Source organism: Halichoerus grypus, chromosome 6, assembly GCF_964656455.1.
Source record: "Halichoerus grypus chromosome 6, mHalGry1.hap1.1, whole genome shotgun sequence".
In the NCBI taxonomy this organism is placed as follows: Eukaryota; Metazoa; Chordata; class Mammalia; order Carnivora; family Phocidae; genus Halichoerus; species Halichoerus grypus.
The window spans coordinates 101,315,093-101,327,009 of NC_135717.1; positions in this window are offsets into that span (position 1 = coordinate 101,315,093).

Genomic DNA, 11,917 nt, shown 5'->3' on the forward strand with positions numbered 1-11,917 from the left:
TTCAAGTCTGGGGACAGAATAGAGAGATAAGAATTACAAGTCAAGGAGTAAGAACCAAAGGGCATGAATCAGTATATTCAGCAAATACACAGTGCCACAAGGGAAGGGGAAAAAACCCAAATCTTTTAACTAGGGGGATTAAATAAGAGAAGAGGATAGTAAAGAGAAAAAGGGAGAAATCTGAAATCGTATAGAGAATTTCATTTAAACCTACTATTTGTGTGTATATCTGTCTGAACATGTTGAAGTTTTGATATTCTCTCCTAGAGGATTTCCAACCCACTAATTCTTTTTTTTTTTTTAACCCACTAATTCTTAAGAATGAGGAACCATCTGATGTGCAAAGCTGAAAGGAAATGGATTGGTAAGGTCTTATCGAAGTCTGAATTTCTCTAGGTAGTGCTTGTCTGATTGAGGGAATGCAATTTTTTTCCCCCCAACCTAAGCCCGTACCATCGACTGTAAAAAGCATTAGAATTCCAGCTTGAAAGTCTCTGCTTCTGGGCAATACTTGTGGTTGGAGACACAGAGAGGAAAGTATCTTAAAACCAAAGGATCTTTGCTAATGCACACACGTTGGATATGGACCACACCTAGCTTGGAGACTTAATTAGCTGTCATAAAGGTTAATCCTGGAAAGAATGAATAAGATTAACAATCCATCATTTCTTTATCGATGGAGTTCCTATTACATAAGGCTAGCTTCATAGGATGTATAAATACGAAAAAGACACCATTTATTTCCTGGAGGGATTTACAGGTTTGTGTGTTGGGGGGGGCGGTATTAGGCCTATATAAAATAATTAAGCTTTCCATTTTTACTCCTTCTCTATCAGAGGGATAACGTGAATAAAAATAATTCAATCAAATGCAGTGTCATTTTCCGGTAAGGAAGAAAGGACATTTAGAAGCCTCTACCTCATTCTGATGGCACCAGGCTTCTGGTGGAACAGAAAGAGCCCAATGTGCCAAAGCATAATAATACCTATTCCTAAAGAGCAGGGCAGAGCTCTGTCATCAATGAGTATTCTCTCATCAGTAATGATTAGAGTGGACTATCTCAAAGAAAAATTTATAATTTAGAGGGATTATTTACTTAGGAGATACCATTGGTTACCTAACTTGTTTTTTGTTTGGTTTGATTTTGGTTTTGGTTTTTTTATTAATTTTTTTAAAATTCCAGTATAGTTAACATACTAACATCTTTTTTTCACACATGCTACCTCTAGTATTTCTAATAGGACCCTGATTTTATTCAGGCTTCTACCCCTCCCTGTGTGACTTTATTCTTTGGGGTGGGTAGGCCCCAGTCCTGACCTCAGCCCTGGGGGTGGGTCCTGGCTGGTCAAAACAAATCATAGTGGTCCTAATCCTTTACCAGTGATTGGTTCAGTATAGGCTTGTGATCCAATTCTGTTCAATAAAGTCTTTTTTTTTTTTTTTAAAGAACTATTTTTATTAAATTTAAAAATTAATAAAGTCTTAAGTGGAGGAAAACTGAGAGATTCTGGGATGAGTTTATTTGTTCCTAAGAGAAGCAGAGAGATTCATCATTAACTTCTGTAAACACTGTTGTATCTGGATATGATGCCTAGATCAATGGCAGCTATCTTGTTCTCAGTCTGAGGATGAAAATAACCTACAGAGGCAGACCCAAGAGGGTCTTAGAGAAGCAGAGTCAAGGTCACTTATGTGACATCTGAAGACTGACCTACCTATGAAATTTTGTTAGGAGAGATAATTAATGTTATAAAGATAAAGCTACGTTGGGTTGAATTTTCTGTTATTTGCAGCTGAGAAATTTCTAACAGATATAGTTACTGTGTGAGGGAACCAGCTCCATAGCTCTTACTGGTGTTCTCTGGTCCAGAAGAACCCACTTTGGCCCTTGCCCATATCTGAAGCCCATTTTTTATCCAGGCACCATGAAATTCAGCAGATGTGAATGTCAGTGCTCATCTAATTGAAGCCCAGGATACACATTGAGATGGAGAACTCAGAAAGCAATTAAATGTCAGACTTCATCCTGTGGAAGTAGTGAGGTTTTCCTGAAGGAGGAGTTGAAGTCAGTTGGTCTGGGAGACTTTTCGGGCGTGACGTACATGGGAATCTAAGTTTTAAAATGTCTTTCCTAGGGGCCCCTGGGTGGCTCAGTCAGTTAAGCTTCCGACTCCTGATTTCAGCTCAGATCATGATCTCAGGGTCGTGAGCTTGAGCCCAGTGTCAGGCTCCTTACTGGGTGTGGAACCTGCTTAAGATTTTCTCTCTCCCTCTCCCTTGGGCCACCCCCTCTCCCACCCCCCTGTCATGCTTACTCTCTCTCTCTCTCACTCTCTCTCAAATAAATAAATAGATAAATAGATTAAATAAAGAGAATAAATAGTCTTTCCTAGTGTGATACAGTGAAAGTCCAAATTAGCTAAAATTACATCTTTTGTTCCTCCATTCTGAGACTGCTTATCCCTCAGTAAATTACTTTAAATATGTGTCATAGTCTTACATAGGCTGGTGGAAACTATAAGACAGGTGGCCAGAGGTAGAGGTATTTGTTCCATTTTATGGTCTTTTAGGCACCACTAACCAGTTTTTCATTGGATGGACTATAACATATCATAACACTGGAAAGTGACTCCTACCCTTGGAATCACCAATGGAGGTAGAACATACTTCATTTTTTTCTAAAACACTTGTTTTCCTAACATATTTACCTCTCTAAATTTGGACTGCTTTTCACGATTGCTGTTGGCCAAGTGGCAGTTATGATGTAGCTGTCATTGCCTGTTCACATGCACCAAAACTCATAGAATTGGCACTGGTAGCTTAGAAGAAATTCCTAGAGACAAGAGTGGAGCATTCTTTTAAGAAATGCTGCCTCATTAATAGTCCCAATGGTACAAAGGATAATATTGTGTGCCAAAACATGGACATGGTTGATTCTGAGTCTGAAAGTCATTTAGAAAAGTCAGATTTTGAGGGGCACCTGGGTGGCTCAGTTGGTTGGGCGTCCAACTCTTGATTTGGGCTCAGGTCATGATCTCAGAGTCCTGGGATCCAGCCCCACATTGGGCTCCACACTCAGCACAGAGTCTGCTTGAGATTCTCTCCCTCTGTCCCTCCCCCCAACTTAAGCTCTCTTTCTCAAATAAACAAACAAAATGTTTTTTAAAAAAGTCAGATGTTGAATATGAATAACTTATCCAATATATTTTATGAAAGAAAATCTATGTATGTCTAACATATTTTTTAGTAAGTATGAACTTACTAAGTTATAAGAACACATCATATCATAGCTTTATTGGAAGAATTAAAAATTATTTTAGAGTTATGTGAAATAATAGTGTCTCTTTAAGTCGATAACATCTTAGATTCAGTGAAAGATGGTAACTAGAAGCTCAGATCTCACTGTTACTGAAGAACTAGATGCTCTTCTACTACACTTACCAGAAAGTTCCTTCCTCTGAGCACAGTCACCTCTCATGTTGCTCTTTTTGAATCAGTCTATCAAGTGGGTACTCCTGATGGGCTAGACTCAGCCACATGACTTTTTCCTAAACATAAAGGAGTCTGGGGATGTGATTTCTAATTTCTGAGGTAGAAAGATAAGACTCAGGACATGAGTATATCCCAAAATGTAGAAAAGTAGCCATACTTCAATAAAGAAATGACATTTGAGGTGGACTTCAAAGTTTAGATGCTGTTTTTAACAAGTAGAGATGAGTATGGAAGATGTTCTCAGCAGAGAAATTAGTATGGAGGCAGGAAAGCATTGCTTATGTTTGGGTAAGAGTGAAAAGTATTGCACATTTATGCAGATTTTCAGAAAGGTAAACTAGAGCTAGATAGTGGCAAGTCTTGGATTTCAGGTTTAAGAGTTTGTATGTATCTCAGGGACCATATGGAACCATTAGCATGGGGAAGTAGAAGATGCTGTGGTTGCTTTAATACATGGACTCCAGCATAATCCCAGAAGGACAGGATTGGTTCAAGGGTACATCTGTGAATTTAGAGGTACTCTGCATTCAAACACAATTTTCTTTGCAAATAGATTTTCTAAGGTATGAAAAATATATACTTAATTAGGTACCACAGCTCCTAAGCAACTTCCTTTATGAAGTGCTCATATTGTATGATTATTTTCTAAAAATAGTCACTGTGGGATTTGGTATGGATATGGATTCTATCCTTTATGCAATCCCCTATCCTTTCTTCCACCCTCTAGCGAGAGAATTTGTGTTGGTTTGAGGTTTGGAAGAAAGGTTGGAATAGACCATGCTTCAGCACACCTGTCTTCAATATTGAATGAGTGTTCACATAACAATTTCTTCCTCTTCTTTTTGTTCTTTTCTCCTTTTGGCCTTCAAACCATAATTTTCATTTCATGTTTTAAAAACTATAAGTAATGATCCATTGTGATGGGAAATGAATGAATACAGGTAAGGAGTTATATTTAAGGTTGGAAGAGCTGAATCTGGTCATTTCAAGAACTGTTGCCTCATATATTCTCATTACTAGCTCAGCTCTCTAAGAAGGATGCACTGGGAAAATAGTGAATCACATGGTTTTTGTGATCAATAAATCAAATGGTTGAAGCGTCTGTAGCTACTTGTGAGTTTTCTGCTATTACTTTAAAAAATAAGCCACTACATGTAAAATTTGTTAGGTGCCTTTTCTTCTTTCTAAATATACCACTAATGGCAACTATTAACTCTGACACTATGACACGAAAACCTGATGTGCCTTTTTGTTCTTTAGCCTTGCTGCTGTTGACAGTAGCTGTTGCTATTTGCAGATGGCATCTTAGCTTCATGATCTGCCTGATTCTTTTGTTTTCTTTTCTCTTGCTTCTTTTCTTTTGTTTCTAGGGTCACTCATTTTATCAGTTTCTAAATAAACACTCTAAAAACATAATGGCTTTAAACAACAACCATTTATTGTTATTCATGAGCTATGAGTCAATTGACTGCTTCTGCTAATCTGAGGCAGACATGTGAGTAGCTAGGCTCACTCCTGTCTGGGGTCAACTGGTGACTTGGCTGGGGACCATGTGTGAGTGAAGATGGCCACACTCGTGTGTCTAGTGGTTGTCTCACTGTTTGTGGGGAAGTTGGAGGGTGACTGGGCCACATGCCTCTCATCAATAGTCCGAAAGCTGCTAGGCTTGTAGAGGCCCAGGTACAGAACTCTCATGTTGCAACCTCTTCCATATTCTATCCATCATGTCAGTCACAAGGCCATTCTAAATTCAGTGGGTAAGGAAATAGACTCCACCTTTTGAGGGAGGAGATACAAAGTACTGTGGCCATTTTTGCAATCTATCACAATCATTTTCTCTCAAGGTAGAGTACCTGGCTGATAGGTCTTCCCCTACAGTTTTCCAGTTGCAAAATCTATGCTATGAAAAGTCGTTTTTCCTCTATTCACGTTGTTTGTGGCTGATTCTCTCTGGCTATAGGTCGGAAATTTTGTTCTCTTGCCTTCTTAAACACTCAAACAAATATACCCTGGCCTGACCAGTGTGGGTAGTGGAAAGAACATTAAGCCTTTGGTTTTATTTTGATGTGTCAAGAGGCAATGGGAGAGTTTTTGCAAGTAAAGCCTCTGCCACAATTTTAGAAGTTATGCTCTACACAAGGTCACCTAGCTGAGGTAAAGTGGGTATATTCCACTTGCCAAATTGGCGTCCTAGCTGCTTCCCCATGGAGGAAGGGTCATCTTTTCCTAATTCATACGTGGGCCAGTGGCATCCTAATTAAGAGCTCTCTGAGCCCCAATTTCATCAACCTCAAATTGACGGGGAGGGGGAGCTCTTAACTCAACACACTTTCATGATAAAAACTTTCAATAGGCTAGATATAAAAGGAATTTACTTCAATATAATAAAAGCCTTATGTGAAAAGCTCATAGCTAATATTATAGTCAATGATGAAAAGCTGAAAGCTTTTCCTCTAAGATCAGGAGCAAGGCAAGGATGCCCACTCTTGCAACTTCTGTTCAGCATAGTCTAGAAGTCTTAGCCAAACAATTAGGCAAGAAAAAGAAATAAAAGGCATCCAAATTGGAAAGGAAGAAGTAAAATAATCTGTGCTTGCAGATGACATGATCTTACAGGTAGAAAAACCCTAAAGACTCAAACAAAACCATTAGAACTAATAAATGAATTCAATAAAGTTGTAGGTTATGAAATAAACATACAAAAATCATTTCTATACACTAGCAACAAACTACCTGAAAAGGAAATTAAGAAAATAATACCATAGCATCAAAAAAAATACTTAGGGACAAAACAAAAACAAAAACAAAAAAAAATTAAGGAGGTAAGAGACTTATATGCTGAAAACTATAAAACATTGGTAAGAGATATTACAGAAGACATAAATGGAAAGACATTATGTATTCATAGATTGGATGACTTCATATTGTTAAAATGTCCATACAACTGAAATAATCTACAGATTCAATGGAATCCCTATCAAAATCCCAATGACATTATTTTTCAGAGAAATAGAAAAAAATTCTAAAATTCATAGGAAACCACAAAAGACCACAGATAGCTAAAGTAATCTTGAGAAAGAAGAACAAAGCTGGAGGCATCACAGTTCCTGATTTCTATATTACAAAACTACCATAGTTAAAATAGTATGGTACTGGCATAAAGATAGACATATAGACCAAAGGAACAGAACAAAGATCCCAGAAATAAACCCATGCATATACAGCGAACTTATCTTTTATAAGGGTGCCAAGTATATATCACGAGGAAAGGATAATCTTTTCGGGGAAATGGTATTGGGAAAACTGGATATTCACTTGCAAAAAATGAAATTGGACCCTTCTTACACCATACACAAAAATCAGCTCAAAAACTTAAGACATGAAATTATAAAACTCCCAAAAGAAAACATAGGGGAAGAGTTTCATTACATTGGTCTTGGCAATGATTTTTTTCTATATGACACCAAAAGTATAGGCAATAAAAGTAAAAATAGACAAGTGAGATTACACCAAACTACAAACTTCTGCACAGAAAGGAAAGAATCAATAGAGTGCAGAGGCAACCTATAGAATGAGAGAAAATATTTGCAAGCCACATGTCTGATATGACATGTGGTTAATATCCAAAATATACAGGAATTCTTACACTCAATCGCTAAATAGCTAAATAAATAATTAACTAAATAAATAAATAAACAAAACCATTTAAAAATGGGCAAAAGACTTCAGTGGGCATTTCTCCAAAGAAGACACACAAGTGGCCAACAGATATATGACAAGATGCTCAACATCACTAATTATCAGGGAAATTCAAATCAAAACCACAGTGAGATATCACCTCACACCTGTTAGGATGGCTATTACCAAATAAACAAAAGATAAATGTTGGCGAGGATGTGGAGAAAGTGGAACTCTTGTACGCTATTGGTGGGAATGTAAAATGGAGTGCAGCTAGGATGGAAAACAATATAGGGGTTCCTTTAAAAATGAAAAATAAAATTACCACAGGATCCAGTAATCCCAGTTCTGGGTATATATCCAAAAAGAATTGAAATTGGTATTTTGAAGAGATGGGTGCATTCCCATGTTCATTGCAGCATTATTTGCAATAGCCCAGATATGGAAATAACCTAAATTTCCATCTACATATGAATGGGTAAAGAAAATATAGTGTAAGCATCCAATGGAATAGTATTCAGCCTTAAAAAAGAAGGACATCCTGTCATACGTTACAACATGGATGAACCCAGAGGACTTTATGCTACGTGAAATCAGCCAGGATGGTGGGTGTTAGGGGCTGGGGGTTTGGGGAAATTGGGAGTTGCTGTTCAATAAATATATAGTTTTAGTTAAGCAAAATGAATACGTTCTAGAGATCTGTTGTACAACTTGGTTCCAATAGTTAGCAATACTGTATTGTACACTCAAAAATTTGTCAAAAAGCATGGATCTCATGTTAAGTGTTCTTACCACCATAATTAAAAAAATTCTTTTCAACAGCTGTCACGGGTTGTCATGGGAATTCAATGATACAATTCCCATAAAGCTTTGAAAAAAACTAAAGTGCAACAAAACTACTCGGTGGCTATTCTTATTGCTATTTTAATACTGATGGATGGCTTATATTTTAGGATCTCCCAGTAATGAGTGTGCTTTTGCTCTTTTAAGGATCACTCATCATGATCAATGAAACCATTCAGGAAGACAGGATAAAGTATTTACTGCCATTATTCAACCAAACAACAATTTGCTAAGCTTCTTTTGCATAGTCAGCAATGTCCAGGCATTGTGTGAAATAAAAGTATGAGATGGACATCATCCTTGTCTTTAAGCAGTTTAACAATCTTGTTAGGAAAATGAAGCTGTCACATACCAGACATTTAACAAGGAATGAAATAGAAATGAATCAAGTAATACGCAGTCTGAGAGCCCAACTGAAGTTCAGACAAGAAGAATCCTGGAAGTGTGAGTGTTGCATAAAATCTTCTTGGAAAAGGTGGGACCTCAGAGAGTTAGGAAAAGCTGGCTCACTGCAGAACAGTAGCTATGGTCACTCTATTTGTACCATCCTGTTTTTTAAGCTCTCCAAAGCTATAAGGAACTTCTTGATTTAGTTGTCAATCATTAGACAGTATGTGGTTTAAGAGCAAAATTCCTTCTATAGCCTGGAAAGAAATTTCTTCCTACATGTAGGGTTTCCTTAGTACAGGCTGGTGCATGACCTTGGCCCTTTTTTAGATTACAGAATGTTTTATAAAATCTTTACAGCCGGTATAACTTCTGACAGGAGGATATCTCTGATCTTGATGATAATCATCAGACATCTACATTATTTTATTATGCTTTCAGAAGATGTGCTGTTACTAAGTAGATTCACCCAGAGATACACATCAATCAGCAACCAAATTAATTGGCATCCTTATTTCATAGTGTTTCTTTCTTTTTCCTTCAACAGTTTCCTTTTTTTTTTTAATTTTATTTATTTATTTGTCAGAGAGAGAGAGAGCACGCGCACAAGCAGAGGGAGAAGCAGACTCCCCACTGAGCAAGAATCCCGATGCAAGACTCGATCCCAGGACCCGGAGATCATGATCTGAGCTGAAGGCAGACGCTTAACTGACTGAGCCACCCAGGTGTCCCACCTTCAACAGTTTCTTAATGCAGTGTTTCTCAAATTGTGTTGTACTGGTTAAAAATGCAAGTTCCCGAAACCCATCCCAGGTCTCCTGAATTAGAATCTTTGGGGAAGGCTCAAGAATCCACATTTGTTTGAGCTTCTCATATGACCTTTTGCACATCAATCATGCTTTAATGTTTGCTGTGCTTATAAATATCCTGATGTCCCCTCCACCTCCTCCTACTTCTGTCCCTCCTTCAAATCAGATCTCTAATGTTGGGACTCAGGCATCAGTGTTTTTAAACTTCCAAGGTGATTCCAATATACAGACAGGGTTAACGACCCTAGGCTTAACAGCAGTAGCTTTCAAGCTTGAAGGCGCACATGAATCTGGAAATCTTTAAATACAGTTCTGATTTTACAAAGTCTGGAGTAAGGCCATAAATTCTGCATTTCTAGTAAGTTCCCACATGATGCAGATGCTGCTGGTCGATGGACCACAATTTGAGTAACAAGAGCTTAGAGGAAAATACCTTTAATTGCCCAATTCCCCATTCTTCACTGGCACAATCTTCTGTATTGCTTCTATGTGATTGGACCTAATTCCTTGTTAACTAATTCATGGCATAGCAAAAACTGTTCAAAAGTATCCTTTTGCTAGCTTCCCCCCAAAATAGTATTTCCCTCAAACTTCTTACACTGGCCCAACAACCTTACGTCTCTGCTCTGACCTCCTCTCTTACCTCTCCCTCTAAACTGGCCTTCTTTCTGTTCCTCACATTTGCCCCAGCTAATTCTTGCTCTAAGCCTCTGCCTTGCTGTTTCCTGGAAAGCTCTTCTCCCAATTCATTGCAAGGTTGGCCCTCTCTGTCCTTTCAGACCTAAGCTTCAATGTTGTTTCTGTAGTGGGCCCTTCTCTGACGCCTTCCTCCATGCCATTGCAAGCATGCAATGTCTATTACATCATCATGGTGTTTTGTTTTTTTTTAATAGAACTTATTATCTGAAATTCCTGTTGATTTATTTCTTTCCTTTTTAATTTGTCTATGTCCCTATTCCACTCCCACCATCGTGTAGGCCATACCAGGATATAGGCCTAGTTTTTCTTTCTCACAGCTGGACACACAGTGCCTGGAACAATGCCTGCTATATGGTGATTGATTAATAAATATTGTTGAGGGAGTGAGTGGTAGCCTGTAAAATCACCTAGAGGAGAGGAATCAGAATCTGTCTGGTGGTTGTTTAAAATGCCAATTTCTGGGTCCCAATCTTAGAATATTTCAGTACTTTGGGGATGGGCTCCCAAAACTCTAGACTGAGAAACAAAGTCCTAAAGTGTGTGTTCCATTCTTGATTGATTGAATTTACTTGGATAATAGCTATGGATTATCCTCAGCAATTAGAATTCCTTAGTTCTTTTAGAAAGGGACTATCTCACAAAAACTAGAATTTTTTCACTTAACTTATGACCTAGAGTGGATCTTGATGTGGTTCCCAAACCATGAGCACAGTAGATCAGTCTGATCTCCTGAGGCAGTATTTCTGGGTATCAGCCAATAATCTTTATTTCTTAAAAGATGTCCAGGTGATTCTGATGAGTATTCCAATTTTGTGCAGCTCTAGAGGGTGAGGAACTCATTATTAGAACTGATGGGACATGAAGCATTGATGTTACTTCTCCACATGCATATACATAAAGACTCTGAATAACACGCTGTATCTGATAGAAATGCTTTCGGGGCAAGCAACAACAACAAAATCTGATTAATAGTAGATTAAACAATAGGTGCTTTTTCCCTCTCTCCTAACAAGAAATCTGAAGTTAGGTGTTTGCTGGCATTGGTCCAGTAGCTCTGCATGCCACCAAGGATTCAGAATGTTCCTACCTTTATCTTCCACCATCCTCATATGCTTGCTTTCTTCCTCGTACTTGTAACTTTGAGTAAAGCCAACACAGCTTTAGGCATCACATTCATGTTTAAGGCAAGATGAAGAATGAAGGGTTCATTTTTTTATCTAGAAAGAAAAACCTCTCCCAGGAGTTCCCTTCGAAGATGTCTTGTTTTTCCTTGGCCAGAACTTGGCATTCTACCCCAGCTGCAAGGAAGTCTGGCAATGGGAGTAGATAGCTCTCCAGACCATAGTGGGAGGTGGCTAGTGAGAAGAAGACCTGGAATGGTCTTTAAATAGCCAAGAAACAGCATCTACTATGCACGACTGTTGTAGGAACACTGCCCAGCCCAAGATGATGTCCAGGAGGAAGATTTCCACCCTCTCTTGCTCCGTTCAATCAATGCTTTTCTAGGATTATTTTTCTCTTTGCCTAGAGGATTTTCCCCAAATGACGGGTTCTCACTTCCAAACTTTTTTTTTTTTTTAAAGATTTTTTATTTATTTATTTAATTGACAGAGAGAGAGAGAGAGAGGGACAGCTAGAGAGGGAACACAAGCAGAGGGAGTGGGAGAGGGAGAAGCAGGCTCTCCACCGAGCAGGGAGCCCGATGCGGGGCTCGATCCCAGGACCCTGGGATCATGACCTGAGCTGAAGGCAGTCGCTTAACCAACTGAGCCACCCAGGTGCCCCTCACTTCCAAACTTTTTAAAAAATTGAGATATAATTGATATTTTTAACATCATATTAGTTTCAGGTGTACAACATAATGACTTGATATTTGAATATATTGTGAAATGATCATCACAGTAAGTCTAGTTAACATCCATCACCTCACATAGTTACACATTTTTTTTCTTGTGATGAGAATTTTTAAAGATCTACTCTTTTAAGAACTTTCAAATATACAATACACT